This window comes from Diadema setosum, chromosome 11, assembly GCF_964275005.1.
Source record: "Diadema setosum chromosome 11, eeDiaSeto1, whole genome shotgun sequence".
Taxonomy (NCBI): Eukaryota; Metazoa; Echinodermata; class Echinoidea; order Diadematoida; family Diadematidae; genus Diadema; species Diadema setosum.
This window is the reverse complement of record NC_092695.1, coordinates 23,117,948-23,137,527: the sequence shown is the minus strand read 5'-3', so window position 1 is coordinate 23,137,527 and position 19,580 is coordinate 23,117,948.

Genomic DNA, 19,580 nt, shown 5'->3' with positions numbered 1-19,580 from the left:
ATTACAACTGATTATGCCTAATTTTGTATGATCCTAACTTCGCGCACGCATGTATATCTTTCCATTTGTATTTCTTAGTTGATAGTAAATCTGCTTTATGGAAACAAAATTCAAATTATCCTACTTTGTCTCCCAATGTGATTGTGTAAAAAACACATATGCCAGGTATGTTTACGTTGACTTTATTGGACTATTACCGCACTATGATACGGCATAATCAGAGATTCTATTTTTTTTTTTAATACTCGTTTGACTGAATAATAACTTAGGGAATTAAAATGTTGTTCCCTGAGATGAATGCTATGAGATGTTACCTATGACAGCCAATCAAATAATGGATCCATTGTTCTTTTTTTTTTTCATGAAAAATATTCTGTCTCATATTTGGAAACTTCCTGGGATTTTTGGTTGATACAGGCTTATCATCCTCAGGACATAGAGCGAAACAGACTTGTTACTATGTTGGGCAGTTCAAGTTCGTAACCTATATAGGCATTCCTGAAATAATGGTACCCTATATCTAAATAATGTCACGTGGTGGTCATTATGCATGATAAGGCATGGCTATAGTTACACACTATATATATATATATATATATATATATATATATATATATATATATATATATATATATATATATTCATATATATACATATACATATACACTCAACCAAAAAAGTAAGTTCCCCCTAGCATTTTTGGATATATCTCAAAAAGTATTTTACTGATTTTTATAATTCAAACGCGAATGGATAGGGAATTTTATTACTCATAACATGAATGGAATATCATTGCCACCAGATATTATTATTAGTGTGAAAAAATGCATTTTATGTCAAAATGCACGAAAAAAAGTTGCACCTAAGGATATATGAAGCATATTGTGTACATTTCCTATGCAAGTTAGCATGTGGCCTTTTTAAATTGTTATGTAATTCTCAGGAATTTCTTCAGGTACAATGTGCTTCCCTATTAAACAGATATTATGTATACTTTTGAAACAATAGGCCTTTTCAATATGAAAATATTGGACGAAGCCATGTGCTTTTTAATTCCAATTTGGGTTGATCACATTAATGTGCTTATGGCCATTTGCATCATGCCGCGTCTGCAAATTTTAAAAGAGGAAAGAGATGCCGGCTGGTCATTGAAGCGGATGGTGGACATATCAATTATCAAATACTTCCCTGTATGCTCATGAAAAGAAAGAGATAGAGCAATATGCAATAAACCATGCCTAAAAGTTCAGAATCATGAGTGATTGTTTGATTATTTGTGTAAAAGTCAATGCAAATCACTAAAGTGCAACTTTTTTCCACGTATTTTGACATAAAATATATTTTTCACATCAATAATGATATCTGGTGGCAATGATATGCCATTCAGGCTATGGGTAATAAAATTCCCTATCCATTCCCGTTTGAATTATGAAAATCGGTAAAATACTTTTTTGAGATATATCCAAAAATGCAAGGGGGAACTTACTTTTTTGATTGAGTGTATATATATATATATATATACATACATACATACATACATACATACATATATACATATTATATGTATATATATTTGTTTGTTTGTTTTTGTTTTGTTTTTGTTTTTTAGATTTCGCACTTTCCATATTTAACATGCCCGAAAGGAAAACCTCTAGGCTATACTTACCCGAAACTAAAGATTAAAGAAAAAGTATAATCTCAACCGCAAAAGGCCTTTTTATGCCATTTGAAGTTTGTTATCTTGAATCTCTGGGTATACAAGAGCTGTGATTTATCATATGAATTTGGATAGGCATACGCTGTGAATGAATTCTGCATGAGTAATCATCAATGCCAGTTGAAATGTGATGGCACGCTTTACATAGTCAGGCATAATACATGTAATAAACATACACAACATAGATACATAATGTGTCATCCAGGATTCAAAACCAAATACAGAAAAATAAGTACAATGAACAAACTAATCAAATCTAGTACATGATAGATTAAATGAGCAAGTTTTTTTCGTGATTAAAAAAGAAGAAAGAAAAGGCAACTGGAAGGAATATTGTTTATTTACTTGCATACGCAGCTGGACACGGTGCTGCGTCATAATCTTCATTATTAAAGAATAGCTTTCATTGTTACGTCGTGATTAGCACGTTCATGCAAGGGTCACTTGAATGTGATTTTCACAACAAAGGGAAACAAAACAGAGTGAGAGGCCTTGTGATGTTTATTTCTATTATGGCCATCTCCAAACATTTTTAACACTTTCATGTATTTTCTAATGTTTCTAATAAAAAAGAGGGAGCCCTGGTTCTGATTTCCACAACTTTGATGACGAAGTTATTAAATAATTCTTGAGCAAGATGTTTATCTTTTTCAAGTGATCATATGTTCATAGAAGACTGTAATGAGATCACAAATCACATTTGCTAAGGGGGCCAAGAGAGGAGCAGCAGGGAAGACACAAACCACGCATGAAATGGAATGACTTAGTTTTAATTTTTTCCTTTTTGGTTTTCCGATCAGGTCCTGATCATTATTGTTTTGGCAAATCTGAGCTGAGTCAGCATTGTGATTGCTCGGCATAGTGCATAATACACATCATGTTCGCATAATGTGCCATTGCACCGCCATAATATCTCGAGCCATTAAAATGTTCTCTCAGCTCGGTTTTATCTGCTCCCTGGCTGGCTCTGGCACCGAGACGGCTGGTACCGAATGCTGCTCCGGGCAGTCAACTGCCCATCCCATGCAGCAATGTCTCGGCTCCTTACCCGTACAAATGTGTATAGTCAGATGGTGCAGTGTTTGTTGCTTCCGGGACTACTTGTAAGCGATCACACAAACCTCGCCCTTTTGGCTCATAATGAATTTTTAATGTGAACAAATTCTACACGTAACTTACTCACTTTTGAGAATAGATATTTTATCCTTCATTTAACGTGTTTAACGATACAAGATTCAGTTGCCCGATCGGACAACTAGGCTTTACATTCCTATATTTTTACTTGCCCGACGCAATTTACATGCCCCGGGCATGCCCCTCCTCCCCGATAAGGCCAAAGAATGACACCACAAGTCCTAAATGTAAGCCAAAACTTCAAATTTTGAGTTACCTTCTTCTCCGAAAGACATCTCTGAACTGACCAGCGAAGCTTCCTCTTCACGTGCACAAACATTCTTCATGGTGCCCCTTGCTACAATTAAGCTATTATAGATGACTAGTCTGGTGGACTACTTTCACTTGCCTCAGCTTTAAAGACTTTAAAGACAACACGTTCTCCCCCCCCCCCCCACCCTCTACAATATCCTTGGCCATGGTAGAGATCCGTATAAAAGCTGACTTGTTCTCAAGGAGAAATAAAGAGTACATTTCTAGTGAAGGGATAAACGTGCAGGATGCACAATAGGCCAAGGATTTGTAACTCTATAGAGAATCATAGAAGGTTAGAAAGAAGAGAAAGATATTAACGAAAAGCGAACAACATGCAATAAATAAGAGAGAGGGGAAAAACGAGAAGTGAGGGTCACGTAAAAGATTCCATATCATTCATGTAGTCCGGGGTAATTGATACCATAATGATTAATCTGCTGGCATTATCACACTATAGTTTTGATTGGCACATACCCAAATGAGCAAATTTGAGTAATTTTGTGACGTTGTAACATCAGGAGGATACATAGCTTTACCTCAGAGTTGCTATTGAGACAAAAAAGACCAACTCTGAGAACCGGGAGAGATACTATAGATATCTTGTCATTTCCTACCCGCAAATGTGAAAGAGCGCTTTAGCATCTATCCTACTCAATTTTATTATGCTTTAATGCCCATTAGAATCTGACGAGGCTAGATAATGTACTACAGGATGTTATTCAAAATCTGAAAGAAATTCAAGAAAGGCCATTAAGTATGGTTGAGGGGTCTAGATATCGCGCACGTAAATTTGAAATGCTCTTATAATAGAAGTTATTCTATAATCGTACCTGAATTTCTCAATGAATATCACGAAAAAGCAGAAAAATCACCTCCCAGAATCTCCTGATGATACGATGACGGAGTAGTGCGCTGTCGCCGTTTGTATGTCGGACTTTTTTTTATGCGTTCAATTTCTCGGGGTATGTAAAGATCGCGCAGCTGCCCTCTGTAGTTTCATGCGTGAAAGTGTCTGCCCCTCTGCGGCTGTAACGTGCTCCGGCTTTCGTAGAATATTTTTTCACTTGATATTAAATTTGTCCCTGTTATAAGCAACAGCAGTTTTACCTAACTTGTGTATATTATTGTTATTATTATTATTATATGTGTTATTATTATTATCATTATTATTAATATTATTGTTATTATTATCATCATTATTACTATTATCACCACCACCATCATCGATCATCATAATCATCATCATCATTATCATTTTCATTATTATTATTATCACTTCCACCACCATCATCGTTTTATCATTCTTATTATCATTATTTTTATCATTGATATTTTCATAATCGTTAATGATTTTCATTTATAAAGTTTTCTTACAATATTTCTAATCACTTTAACCAATAATATACACGTAATATAAAATGGAAAAAAGTAAAATATGAACATATACTTTGTGTGTGTGTGTGTGTGTGTGTGTGTTTGTGTGTGTGCTTACCCATTCGTCACCCTCTCATTTTCGTCACCCATTTGTCACACTCTCATCTAATTTGTTTTCTTCAGTATCTTTATGGCCCTCCCCTGTCACATATATATCACAAGTTAGCGCAAGAAATCACAAGCAAATTCAAATTGAAGTCACACTTCAACTTCGATAGACTGAAATATTTATTCCTTTGTAATATTATAATCGTTGTGTTAAAATTTGACTTAAAACATCATTTATTAACAGTATTTCAGCGTAGCTGGCAGCATACATTGTTCTTGTGTATGATGACGTCACGTGGTAAACGATCGATCGAACAAATTACGAATTCTATCGACTACGAACGGGACAAGCGAGACGACACGTCTAGGCTACAACATCCTTACAACAGATTTTAAGGGAAGGTAGGTTTGTACAAGGTAAAAAATTGGAAATTTAGTGGAAAATTTGTTGGAAATCAAAATTTCTTACCTGCTTCCTTCTCATGTTGAGCGGTAAGTCAGGTATGTTTATTCCATGGGCGTATCGGCAAATTTTGCGCTTAGTCCTACGCGTAATATCGCTTGCTATACGCAGTTACGCTATGCGCGATCATTAGGTCCCTGCGCGAGACCTAGTACACTTACTATACAAAGAGAACAAGGAAAATAGAACGATGCCCAAAGACCAGAAGTATACGCACGTATACACACACCCACTATATACACACACATACATGTATACACACACTCCACACACTCACATATACACACACATACATGTATGTATGTTACAGTTAATGTACATGTATTATATTCACCATTATGTCATCACACAGATCTCTTGACAAAGGCTAAGCTGGACGAAAGCTTGAGAGAAAAAAAAATAAAAGATCAGAATAGAGCAACGTTGCGCCAGTATCTATCGATTCCTCCTGCATTATAGCCCTACACGAAGAAAAAAAAAATAACATAACTTGAACTGAATTGAATTGAACTGAATGATGCTGCCATGCAGGAGTTACTCATTACAAACGATATATATTATGTTATAATATACAATAATTTCATATTCGTCGTCTTCTTCGCCTACAAATCAAGGGATTTTGTTCTTCACATCTGTCAAAATCTGACAAGACATATAGCGCACGCACCACAACTGTCAGATGTTAAAGATCAGGTTAAAGGTCCAGTTTACCTTTGGGAGCAGTGATTTCAAAAAATTTTCAAGATATCATATTTGATGCATATGTGTAGGTCTGTTGTATCATAAAACATCCTACCATGTGAAATATTTGCAATAAAACCTAAAATATAAGGAGATATCAGGGTTTTTCTCAATAAACCGTAACTGTATACGGTTTAGTCTGGAAATTTTTTTATTATAACTATTGTTCACATTTTGTGTATTTAACAACACTTAACATCGATTATATGGATTCAAATTTTGACAGTGGTTGTTTCTATCCCTAACTCACATTTTAGAACTATTTTGTAGCACTAATGCTTTCATCTGCAAATGGTAAATTATGCCTTTAAGCTCTTTCGTAATCCCTGGTCACGCTCTTGTGTCAACGTGCACGACATTAGCGACCAAACATTGGAGAACGGATTGAGGGTTTCAACAGTTAAGATAACCAATCAACTGTCGAAGCTGTCACGGGTGAAGTCCTCAAGTTGACTTTCGACTTAAGACAAATAATCTCAGAATTCTTTTAACCCTCCAATCCATTTTGTGTATTGGAGTTGGTCAAAGTTAAGAATAGTTCACAGATATTGTCATTCAGTTAGCCCTCATTTCACGAACATTCGAGTCAGTCAAACATACGTGTTGTTTTTTTTTTTATCCTCACAATACTAGTTAGTATGATAACATTATAATAATATAATATAATATGATATGAAATAATATAATATACAAATATCGACTGCTGCAGAGGGAGATGGTAAAACTATTTGCACCGAGGTGATGTCTCAACAGTGCTATGTCCCGAGACGAAGTCGAGGGACATGGCACTGTTGAGACATCACCGAGGTCAAATAGTTTTACCATGGTCCGAAAGAAAGCAGTCGATATTTGTTTTATATCCCTCTCGAGCATTTTACTAGAGTAATGACGGTTCCCTTTTGGAAAAGTGTGCAGGTTTTGTGAACGATAAATCTAACGTTAGGCCGTAGCAGTGCAGCAGCAGTGCGTGCAGCGCGTAGCGAACGACACCGCTGCGCTGTTGTTGATTCCTACACAGAGCTACACTTCAGCGTGCAAAACTCGGAAAGATCGAGGAGGTCCAGGACTACGTTAGAAGTAGGCCTAGAGCGGCTTCGTTACCCAGATCATCTTCAAAATCGGTTTTAGTTTATTCCTAATTCGTACCTGATATGGTGTCCTCCTGCGATCATTCTTCCGTTACTTGAAGCAGTCACTTTGTCAAGTGAGCTGAATGCATTGATCACACGTCCACTAACGTTACACTCACCCACGCCATCGCACCACAGATTTCTGAATGCTGTCGCACACCGCGCTCTAGCTCTCTTAGCGCTAGCTAGCTAGCTACAAGCCACAGGACTAGACTGTCGCTCAAAAGTATCGCTACTACGCGCACTGCGTACATTCTTAAGTGAGAAATGTAGATATCGATCACACGATCACGATTGGGTGCAAATCGTGGATTCCCAAAAGTACTATATCCCGCTGGCTAGTAACCAATTGCACCGCATCCAGCTGCTCGTAGCTAGCTAGTAAAACTACACCATGTTCGTGCTCTGTACAATCCTATGGCAAGAAGCTTTACATGAGGGATATAATATAATATAATATGATATAATATGATATAATATGATACAATATAATATAATACAATATAATATAATAAGTTATATCACCTGGGTACTGTTATGATCGTGGCTGAGGATCTACAAACCATCAACAATAATTATGTTTGTATTGATGATGTAAAATATCCAATGTCCCTCATTCATTGGGCAATTCCACAGGGTTCTGTTCTGAGTCCAATATCATTTCTATATGAATTAATGACAATGTTAACTTTTCTCCCACTTTGTCATTCATTTTTTTCCCCGACGTGGCCGATGACACCAGTAATTAGCTATCTCACAAGACCTGAAGATAATTGATCAGCTTATTATACATTCAGTATTCAATTCTATTCAATTCAAATGATTTTATTTCCATAGCGAATATAAAGTAATACAAAGCAATATGCATGATAACGCTTACATGAGTACATAATATTTTAAGGAACTTTGAATCACATAAGTTTCAACAAAACATGGATACAATATCATCTTCGGTCTTAGATAAACAAACAAGTAAGCAATACAATCTTATTTTGTAACTCAAAATGGAAGGGAGGAATTCATATGAAAAGTATAGTTTGTAAAATTTGTGAGTTACTCTAGGAGATGAGGGCATCTCAAGATCCGTCAAGGACTCCATGTAGGGAAATTTTGATATAATGACGTCACGCGAAACAAACAGAAAGAAAGGACTATGACAAGAACAAAAATGAAAGCAGGGACGGAACAATTGTATTGAACAACTTTTCATTATGGATTAAATGTAATAAATTATCTTTAAACATAAGTAAAATTCATGTTTTCCATTTCACATTTCTTTTAGAAATTTTGTTTAGCATTGATAATCTCCCTTTAGATAAAAAGGAATCTGCAAAATTTCTTGGCATCACAAAAGGCATCTGTCATACAGGGTAACACGGGCCTGAATGTGTCTCCCTCAATAGCTAAAAAAATTGGACTGTTGAATGTAGTAAAAATATGTTCTACCAAAACATTCTCTTTCTACAAAAATAGAATTCATTGATTTTGCCACATTATTGTTGTAACATTTGGGGTATATACATATATATATGAATATATTAAACAAATGTTCTACCAAAACATTCTCTTCTTACAAAAATAGAATTCATTGACTTTGTCATATTGTTATTGTAACATTTGGGGTAAATGTACCGAACTAAGCTAGATCATGATACTTACGTTACGAAAGAAAGCTATTACAGGATTTGCACAAAATCGTAATTTCTCTTACAAATTGACCGACTATTGAATTGTTTGAAAATTTTCAAGATACAGGATTTAAATGGCCTATAAATAAGTACTGAATGTCTATGTTTAGATATCATTAAAAATTCCTCTCTCAGTATTATCTAATTTCTTGTCATACAACTTGCATTCATACCGGAAACGTACATGCAGCGGTATCCAATTAAATAATCCTGTATATTTATTCATTCATTTATTTTTTTTTTCCATCTCCAACGAAACTTGTAAATACATCTTTTATAAGTACACACACACACACACGCACACACACACATATATATATATATATATATATATATATATATATATATATATCAACATCAAAAGTGATGTTTATGATAAATGAAATTTATGGATATACAATTGATAGGGAGGAAAAGGAAAAAAACAAAAAGCATTTTGAAGTTTAGAAAATGCAGCTGCAGGAGTGGGGAGGAATGCTATTAGGGACGAACGATATCGCTAGCACATGAAGGCTTATGGACATGACAGATTGAATTCATTACCGAATTCCTTAAAACGGATGAACGAATAAAAGAAATGCTATGAGATCAACGCAGAGAATTATGACGAATTACATATGTCTTTGATCTTTTTATTGTATATTGAGTAATTGGAATAATTCTTATATATTTAAGCCTAGTATCAAGATTTAAAACACATTCTAAGGGCCAAACTAATAAAAGAATAGAAACAAGTTTGAATTAGTAGACAAGTTGTTTTACCCCCAGTGACCCCTAAAGAGTATAAAAAAAAAATGGCAGGGATTTCTGGAAGAGCATAGGAAACACTGGAGAGGCGCTATCCTTACCAATACGCTCACCATGCAGGGGAGACCACATCATCAATAATAATAATAATAATAATAATAATAATAATAATAATAATAATAATAACAATAGAAATAATAATTATAATAATAATAATAATAGAAATAATAATAATAATAATAAAATAATAATACTTATTATTATTATTGTTATTATTATTATTATTATTATTATCAAGAAAATGATCACTTTATTGCGATGTTATTGCTAATATTACTGATAAACTTATCATTCTATCATCAATATTATATCATTTAGCTTAATCATAAATAGATAACCTCTACAAATTTTCAGAATAACATCAAGAACAAATCTTTTCGATGGGATATCGATAGGTTGCAAAATCAAATAAGCGTCGGTCGAGCAGGCAGGATATGGCTGATTTCTGCATGGTCTTTACAAACTTTCATCCTCATCATTATTGGCATTGTTATTTGTATTATCGATCTAATTATCATCAAGATTTATAATCATGACAATTATCGTAGATAATCATTGCTACTTAGTCGTCTGTCCCAGGCAGTAATAATTTACTTGTCGAAGTTCTCTGCAGTCCACATAACGTTACGTTGGACTGGGCTTGCCTCAGACAAACTCCAGGGTTATCGCTCTTGTCTGAAAAGGGTATAGATATTAGTAAAATGAGGATACAGTATGTACACGAATTGTCTCGTGGCGCAGCAATCTACAAAATATATTCAATAAGGCATGCACGTGTCTGGATCCATGGAGCGTATTTGGGAGAGCTCATTCTCTGAGTATTGCAACTCACTTTTGCTAAGGGATTCGGCTTGTATGCATTAGTGGTTAAACGGATGGCTAGGACATGGCCAGACGTGAAACCATGCTCTTTTGACATGAATTATCTATATGTAAAGGAACTGTGCATAAGATTTGAATTACGAAAGCAGCCCATTCTGTAGGGTTCCGCCAAATATAATACGTCGCCTTACAAATACATTTATTCACTTTTTAAGAATGTATTTACCTTTACCAACTACAACAAAAGAATATCGTTGTTGATTCCAAGAAATAGCTTGTCCAAGGTTATCCTAGCACAAAAACATCTAATGCACGTACATCAGATTACGAGTATTGAATGTATGCAACAGTAATGTAGAAACAGGAACTTTGAGTAACCAGGTAATTCGTGACTATGATCCCATGGGTAAAGATACTAAGTACATACATTTAAATACGTCAGAAGACCGACCCATCAATGTTCGAATATTATGCTCGATAAAGTAGTTAGAACTGAAAGTGGAAAATTAGATGGCCAATCACCTGGACTTCGGGGAAAATTAATCTAAATGCACTGGTAAATCTTATATCTGTCAGAAATGAAATTGCTCCTGGGCAAATGTCAACACGCTATTGACGTTTACGACGTAATAAATATGTTATACCACATTTCAGACTTAATCTTCTTGAGATTGAGAAAATAGTTTGTCATTAACTGTTAAGAAAAAGTTAATATTTCACTCTCATTGATGATTCACTCCCTGTAATTATCATCATCATGCTTTGACTGTCTTTTATAGCAAATAGTTTCGTCCGTTCTGATAATAATAGCTCGCGCATATGCACCAGCATAAGGTGTCTATATACTTTCTTCCGAGTTAATCATTCATTCACAAACTTCGTTTCCTTGCATACTTCATATTAAGTAATTTCTTCATTGTTAGGTGATTCGTTCATTCATTCATTCATTTATTCAATCAATGTTATTCATTCATTCATGCATTAATTTGAGTCAATATCGACGAAAAAGTATTACCATAAGGCCAAGGTGCCGAATTTACTCTGCGGGAAAATGCATTTTGTAATATCAAAAGTTACGTGCTAACCTTCTTTTTTTTATTTGGATTTATAAAATAGCTGTTGTAAGGAGAATCGATATCTTCTTAATGTTTAATAATGGTGCAGTCATGATATTTATCGATTGGCTGGTGATTGTAACGTTGTGCTTAATGACCTCTGATGGTGGAACGAGCGGGAAAAGGATGTGCTAACCCTCAGACTTAAATTCTTATATGTGGTATGATAGGTATCACTTTTGATAGTTTTGGCTCTGGGTGTGGTAGAGTTTAAATCCAAATGACGTTAATCCCAGATTTGGTGTGAAGTGCGAGGATGACAGCAGAACGATTAACTCTAGCGATGTGGGATTCCATGAATACGACAACACCCACACAGTGGTGGCCAACTCGGGCTGCGATTCTTGAAGGCCGTCCAATCCATACACCGATTTCATATGCATGTGTTGTTGTTTTTTTCAACCACGAGCCACGTACTCGTCAATATGTGGGGGAGGGGGAAAACGTACGCTCTGTGTTCTGAACGGGAATATCGACCGGATGGCCGTTGATTTGCTGAATACAGAAAAGATGGGAAGGCATGTATAACCCTTGCACAAGTATAGCCATATATGAGTAATATAAGGCGAGCAACTGCCCCGTCGGTTTGGCGAATTGATGTTCAACCCATCCGGACCACGGCCATAAAATTTTTATCAACATCTGAAGGTAGTCAAAGAGTTAAAGAGAATTAACACTGAACCTCAGAAAACATTGGATAGATCCAGTGTGACACGATGTTGTGAATGACATATTGAAAAGCTTATACGTTGTGCTTTCCACTATATCCAAATAAGGGAGGATGGGACACTGTTTTTTGACACAGTGTCGTTTAATGGCTTCCACATTTTGATTAGGGTGCAATATTGTTCAAATGGAGGCAACAAACCTGTGCTATGAAGGCTACATGTAAGGAAAAAAAAACAAGCAAAAGAATCTTACTGTCATTCGCTACAAGTCATATGAAAGGATAAATCTCGGAAGATTATTTGTTAAAGCGATGCCTATTAAATGTACTATTATGATCTGTAAGATACACTGACTGACAGAATACATAAACAAACAAAAATATTCCCTACAGAACGATACAAAAATGACAAATATCGGACAAGAAATAAGGAAGATATAACATTTGAAATTTCACATTTTTTCGGAAAACATTTCTTGACCAGTCCTTAATAATATTCAAATGAGTAAGTTGACGATGTCATGCTCTCAATATTTCTTATTCATTTCATTTACAGAAATGACAAATATCTCATATTTCATTGTATAGATATAAAACTTACCTTAAAACCACCAAAAATAAAGAAAAGGAACTTGATGTTAACTCTGATATATCTTGGTATGAGAACATGCCTTTACTTTTATAAGGCAAAAATAACTTTTTTTTCTCAATTTCATATATTACATAATATTATAAGAAAAATAGTGCAGGTATGACATCATCAACTCGCTCATTTGAATATTCGCAAGGACTGGTCAAGAAATATTTTCCGAAAAAATGCGAAATTTCAAAATGTCATATCTTCCATATTTCTTATCCAATTTTGATCCTTTTTGCATCATTCTGTAGGGAATATTTCTCTCTCTCTCTCTCTCTCTCTCTTGAAGTTTATTCATTTTGGGGGGGTTTCTTCTTTAATGCTGAAGCCTATTCCCGACCGACGAACCCATTGGCATACCACGCAGCTGTCTGTGTCTACATAGAGACAGAAAATTTATGGCGGTTGACTATTCTTAGTTCCTGAGTTTGTTTGTTGTTGTTGGTTGTTGTTTTTGGGGGGATTTCTAAGTGATATTTGAGTTGAGAACATACATGTTTTTTTTTTCTGTTAACAAAGACAACCAAATGAATGATATTTACCGCATGTGGCTTTCATAGCTATTCTTGAGCTTAGTAAGCTAATCATATCACCGGGTAATCTATACATTGAATATCGTATGACCCGCACTGGAGCATTATTAATAGAGACAGGATTATTTAGAAACTGTTCTGTAAAAGGTAGTTAATGTATTCATATCTAGATGAGATATTCAAAATAATGTAAATTATCAACCGTTTTAAGCAAACGTAATTATTGTTGAGGGAAAAAAATCTGTAAAAAGGAAATGACTTAAATCTACGAACTCGAATATTGTAAGGAGATAAACTTTTCTTAACAATAATTCTTATTTTAGATTTACATATTCAGATATCAGAACTCACTCATTGAGTGTATACGGTACGTGTCTCGTCAAAATGTATTCGATGGTGTTTCTTCTTTTTGAGCAGATGTGTGTGTGTGTGTGTGTGTGTGTGTACGTGTGTAGGTGCGTAAGGCGGTCGTCCGTTGGTCGTTTGTGCGTGATGTTATTCTATAGCAGAGAAAATGTTTTCAATGTGTGTGTGTATGTGTGTATTTTCGTGCATGTACGTGAAAGTGTATGTCTGCATGGATCTCTGTGTTCGCATGTGAGAGAAAGAAAGAAAGAGATAGAGAGATGGAGGGAGAAAGAGAAAGAGAAGAGAGAAGAGAAAGAGCCGCTCCGGAACTGTTATTTGATATTCACTAGTGTCTGAACGTGGCCTCTGCACTCGATTTATCAAAACACATTATCGCCCTCCAAAAATGGATTCCGGCGCCACCGCCTCGGCATTATACTGACAGTGAGATAGGAACTGGCAAACGTGCATTGCTTCAGAAGGAGGGACTTGACCAACCTCCGTGACTTCAAGACAAAAAAAAAAAAAAGATGAGAATCAGAAAAAAAAGAAAAAAATATATATGATAATTCACTGCATGCTTGAATGTCTACTTCACATCTGTATGTTACTCACCTCAAGTTGGAGTAGGAAGAGACATAAAGACGCAAACAGGTCCCAATCGTTGTCAGGGGACAAGGAAAAACACGTTCCGATAAACAGTCCGATGTATATATCCCATTATTCCACGAATTCCATGTTGTCCGAAATGATCTGGATGGCGAAATCGACTACGATTCTGGTAGATGGCATTTTCCTCTGCGTTCGGTCATGCCATTGCATTGTTTAACGAACTCGTCGCATGCAGTAACGGTAGCTGTCCCGTAGTAGTTGGCATCTTAACTCTACACGAGCTATCAATAAACAACCGGTAATACGACTGTCATTTTTCCACCGTTCGTTCGAACGCAGGCGACCTAGAACTGGGAGATGTTGTCGAGTGCGATGGGAGAGTAGGTAATGATAATCAACAAAAATTGACCTTCTGATTAGTGGTGTCGCTCACCTCTCTTTCTTCTTCCTCTTGAGAGATGGCTGAGTAAGTCCCGACACCACTTTCGAGGCACCAGCTCGCTGAGAAGAGGGATTAAAAAAGAGGAGTTTCCCCCGCTTGCTTGCTTGCTGCTTTCAGATGTTTCGGCGAAACCGGCGCCGGCATAGCATGCATTGAGATCGTACTCATCAGTACGCATACGTATCTTTGGGTAACCCTGCGCACGCCACTTCAATTCCCCATCATGTCCACACACGGTATTTTTATGCAGACTTTATAATGCCCACATAACACACGGCTTCGATCCCTTTCCTCCTCTCTCTTCCTCTCTTCCTCTCTCTCTCCCTGTCCCTCCATCCCCCTTTCTCTCTCTCCCTCTCTTTCTAGCTCTCTGGCAGACACACGCACTCAACATCGCATCAGCCACGAAGCTGACATGGGAAACACTAACTTCTCTGCTGCACGTTCGAACAATCTAAGTAGACTGTCTATCGCCTATAAAGTATGAAAATTTAGATCCGCGCCGTTTCCCTCATTTGCAGGTTAAATAAATAATGATGTTTCTGTGAATATATATAAGGATTTTAATGGGGAAACTATGAGAGAGGCTGCTAGATTGAAAATGTCTGTAAATATTCTTGTAACAGTGTCGCTGAACAAAAAGAGGCGGTTTAAGAACTAGGAGTTTCGATTTTCCAAACAGAATGGAATGATTGATACTAACCTACATCAACGTGCCAGAAATTGATATTCATGTTCTTACTTGATTTTGATTGACCTCAATAAGTCCACTGTGAACAAAATAATGTTCAAAGTGCTCTCCAAAAGATGCACATGTAATTCATTTCATTCATTTTATTTATTCATTTTTATTTTCACCGAAAAATTTAAGTGAATAAAACATGTCATGCTAAAAAAGTAATATACATATTCTGATTATGCACATGTAATTCATTTCATTCATTTTATTTATTCATTTTTTTTTCAACGAAAAATTGAGTGAATAAAACATGTCATGCTAAAAAAGTAATATACATATTCTGATTATACCGAAATATAGCATAATCAATAATAGCTTGTGAAGGTAAGATGACTGATATTTACTTAACAATGTTGAGAATGGAGGGGAAGCTAAAAAGCAGGCTTGTAATTATGCATTCCCCTCAAAGTCATATCAACGAGGAAATAATGGTACTCCACATAGTTGTTCATGTTAAACAAAAGTTCAACGCACTGTAATCAAAATTTTTATCGTTAATGTGCATGTGTGTTTTGGCTTTTCAGTATTTTCTTAGTCAGACGGTTCCACAGTTGGATTCAAAATTACTTTTATAAATCGAGAAGTTTCTTGTCTTAATTGTGTCATTGACGTCTTCAAAATGCATTATAGCACGGAAAGTTGATTATCATACCTTATGGCGTCCACGGCCGTTGTCATTGTTCGTTTCTTTGCTACCTACATACATTTATCGTTCATCTTTGAAATTCGAGGCTTGTAAATGTAATGCAACCTGCGTATTAAAGCGTGCGTGCATGGTTAGATATACACCGCTGACAAAACGCCGCAAAAATCCAAGTGCTGCCACTGTCGTCCATAAGCTACCTATGAGGGTGCTTGTTACATTACAACGTTAAACCAAATTAGCCTATTCTTCTAATGCACACGCATGAGCAAACACTCCCGTGCACATCAAGTACACACATTATGCCAAATAACGACATAGAAACACACAGACATAGACAGAAACAGTGAAATCTGAAAATACAACCTGCATTTCCCTTGTGAAATCAATCAAGAAATGAAGAACAAAAAAAAAAAAACAAAAGAAAAAACAAACAAACAAAGAAACAAACAAAGAATCCTTTTCACGTAGCAATGACGATACAAACGAAGAATTATTACTTATTTCTCTCTGTTTTTTTTTTTCCGTGACACATAAAGTAAATGTTCAATTTTGACAAACTTTAATGACATCCGTATACTTCATATTGATATTTGATATCCTACAAAGCCTGGTTGAAAAGTCTGGGGAAAAGTTTTAGAAAGTATAAAATAGAGGTATATAAATAGGAACAAAAGCAATTTGAATCACTGATGCAGATTCTACTATGATGTACACAGTAATTCATTATATCAAAATATCAATAATCCCCTGTTTGGGGGTATTTTTTAATTGAAATTGTCTGGCGATTTCTGTCTAATTCGAGGTGATGAGTAAATCAACAGTTGGGGTGCTGCGTATGTCCAATTATGTGGGACAGCTTAATATTATCTTTTACTTTCTCTCATGCTGGTTGCAAAACTATCTTGTCTGTGGAATTACGAATAGGGTGGATGTGCTTGCAAATTCTGATATATCTCATAAATATGAGAAAAAATGTAAATTGGAGTGAAATGTATATTTGTTTTCATGCAATTCATCGCGTTTATATTTGTCAATAACTCAATGTTTAAAAATAGATTGTTAACAAGATATTTTGTATGACGCACCATACTGTACATTCCTTGTTTAATTATTTGAATTCTTGTACCTTTAAAACAGGATAAGGATTAAAAAGAAATTAGTAAATGATTTAATCATCATACATGGCATCAAGACGTATCATCAGGAAGCAATGCTAAACTAAAGCATTTTACTCTCAATGTTATACAATGTACGATAATAATCGGCGTTGTGTCAAGGGTAAATAGAATCTGTTCTGGTAAGATAATCATCACAGGTGTTCCTGATAATAGAAACATTTAATCGTTAAATCAAAAAGAATTATATACATAATTATATTATCATTTAATTGTTTTCCAGGAAATTTTTGTTACATCAGTGCTTTCAATGGAATTAATGAACAAACAACAAAGATTCATCAATCAAAATTATGCCGATGCCTATCAGACAAGACAGTTATCTTTCTATCTATAGTCATTGCTAGTATACCGTATTTTACTTTCTATAGGAAATAATTGTATCTTCTCCATCGGTCCGTTTGTGCCTCATTATATTCCTTGAACTTAATGGAAGTCTTCAACATGATGATGGTTACTGCGTCTGCAATTGCTATCGCAAATAAGAATAACCCCTGTTTATGTACGATATATACTGGACATGAATTAAAAGTTACCTTTTAATGGACAACAATGTAAGTCACCAATATCGCTTAATATTTTTGCGCAGTCCGACAGAGTTCTAATGTGGAAAAATTCTTGTATTTGATATGCGTAATTATATTGCTAACATTTCTCCCAGTTCGTTTTTAATATTATTTGCTGATTAGATCAGTATTTTTTATATTCCAATTAACTTGAGAGAATTAATCAATATAATAAATTAAGAATAGAAAACTGTGTCATTATGATTCAAATGTACTGCCATCTTTAAATATTTGAAGTTGAACAGATTGTACGCGTTTCCAAACTACACCTAGAAAAGTAAATTTACCACAAAATACTACGATTGATAATCTCCCCTTTGATACACTATACAGGGATCTGTCATGGGGCCAGCACATAAACAATTTCATTCATTCATTCATTCATTCATTCATTCATTCATTCATTTTCATGAAAAAAAAAAACAAAGGTTGAAAAAAAAAAACCAACAGAAAAATAATAAAACGAAGAAATGAAAAAGAAATAAATTGAAATAAACAGAAAGCTGGTCTATGATTTTTTTCTACACACTAAAACTTGTTTTATATACTATATTACCTGATATGTGAAAGACGTGCACATTCACGCAGACCTGTATTATGGTCAACACACACACACACACACACACACACACCCACACACACACACACATAAACGTGTTTTTGAAATTGCTGCATGTGTATTTGTTGAGAGTGAAATAAATGTATTTTTAATGTAAAATTTCATTCGCAATTTGTTGAGCGTTATTTGACATCAACTAATCATTAAAAGTTTCATCCATTCACCTGATGGGATCGACAAATATATATTTACGACATGAATGTATTTTTCGTGCTATTCTTTATGATCTATCATTCTTGCACATCCCCTCACACACACACACACACACACACACACACCTTCCAATAAAGCAACCTATAAAAAAATCCCAAACATCAGAATCTTCGAAAACATGTCAGTATATGAAATCAATTCTAACTGATAAAATGTATGGGAAACATTGTTGCGCTTCGTTTTGCCTCAGGACGAACACAACAGAGACCTGTCAACCAACGCGGCGAAAGAAGCAACATGTACGGCGTGAATCGCGGTGAAAGGTCACGGGGAAGTCGGCAACGTTTCCAACTTTGTATGTAGGCTAATATATTTCAGGTGCGGACACGGTTACGGGCCTGTGTACAAGACAAGGAATATTACAATATTATTTAGGTCGTGCCGCTACGCACATCACAAGAGAACCTTCATGCAACCCGACGACTGCATTCCCTGAGGCTTGCCCAACATAGCAACCATAACAACGTCGGTGCTTTCTGTGGTAATGCATTTATCAATGTGTAGGAGGTATACTTACGCTTTTTCGCAACCATAAATATACAGATAGACATCTTAATAGATTTGAAGGTATTTCATATCCAGCTCATCGGTTTGGTGTGTGATCCAATCACACTTCGACAATAGGGACATTTTTGTTGCAATTTTTTACATTCCTATAATTACGCGTACACATAATTTAACATATGGAAAACGAAAATGTTACCACACTTTCCCCGATGTTGTGGATCATAGTTACAGATGGATCCAAAGTGATATCAACAAATCATCAAGTTAATGTCTTCAAACGGATAGAAAAGTCTACGGGAACCAAAATAAGACGTAAAATACACAGACAACATTAGATCTGACCTGCTCATTAATTTGCTGCATAGCCATCATCGTTGAATAGACAAGACAATATGACACTATTGTGTTTGTAATTTCAAAAGTGTCCGTAAAGCCAAGCTTTCGACTCAACGATATTACAATGATTATAGTATGATATATTTT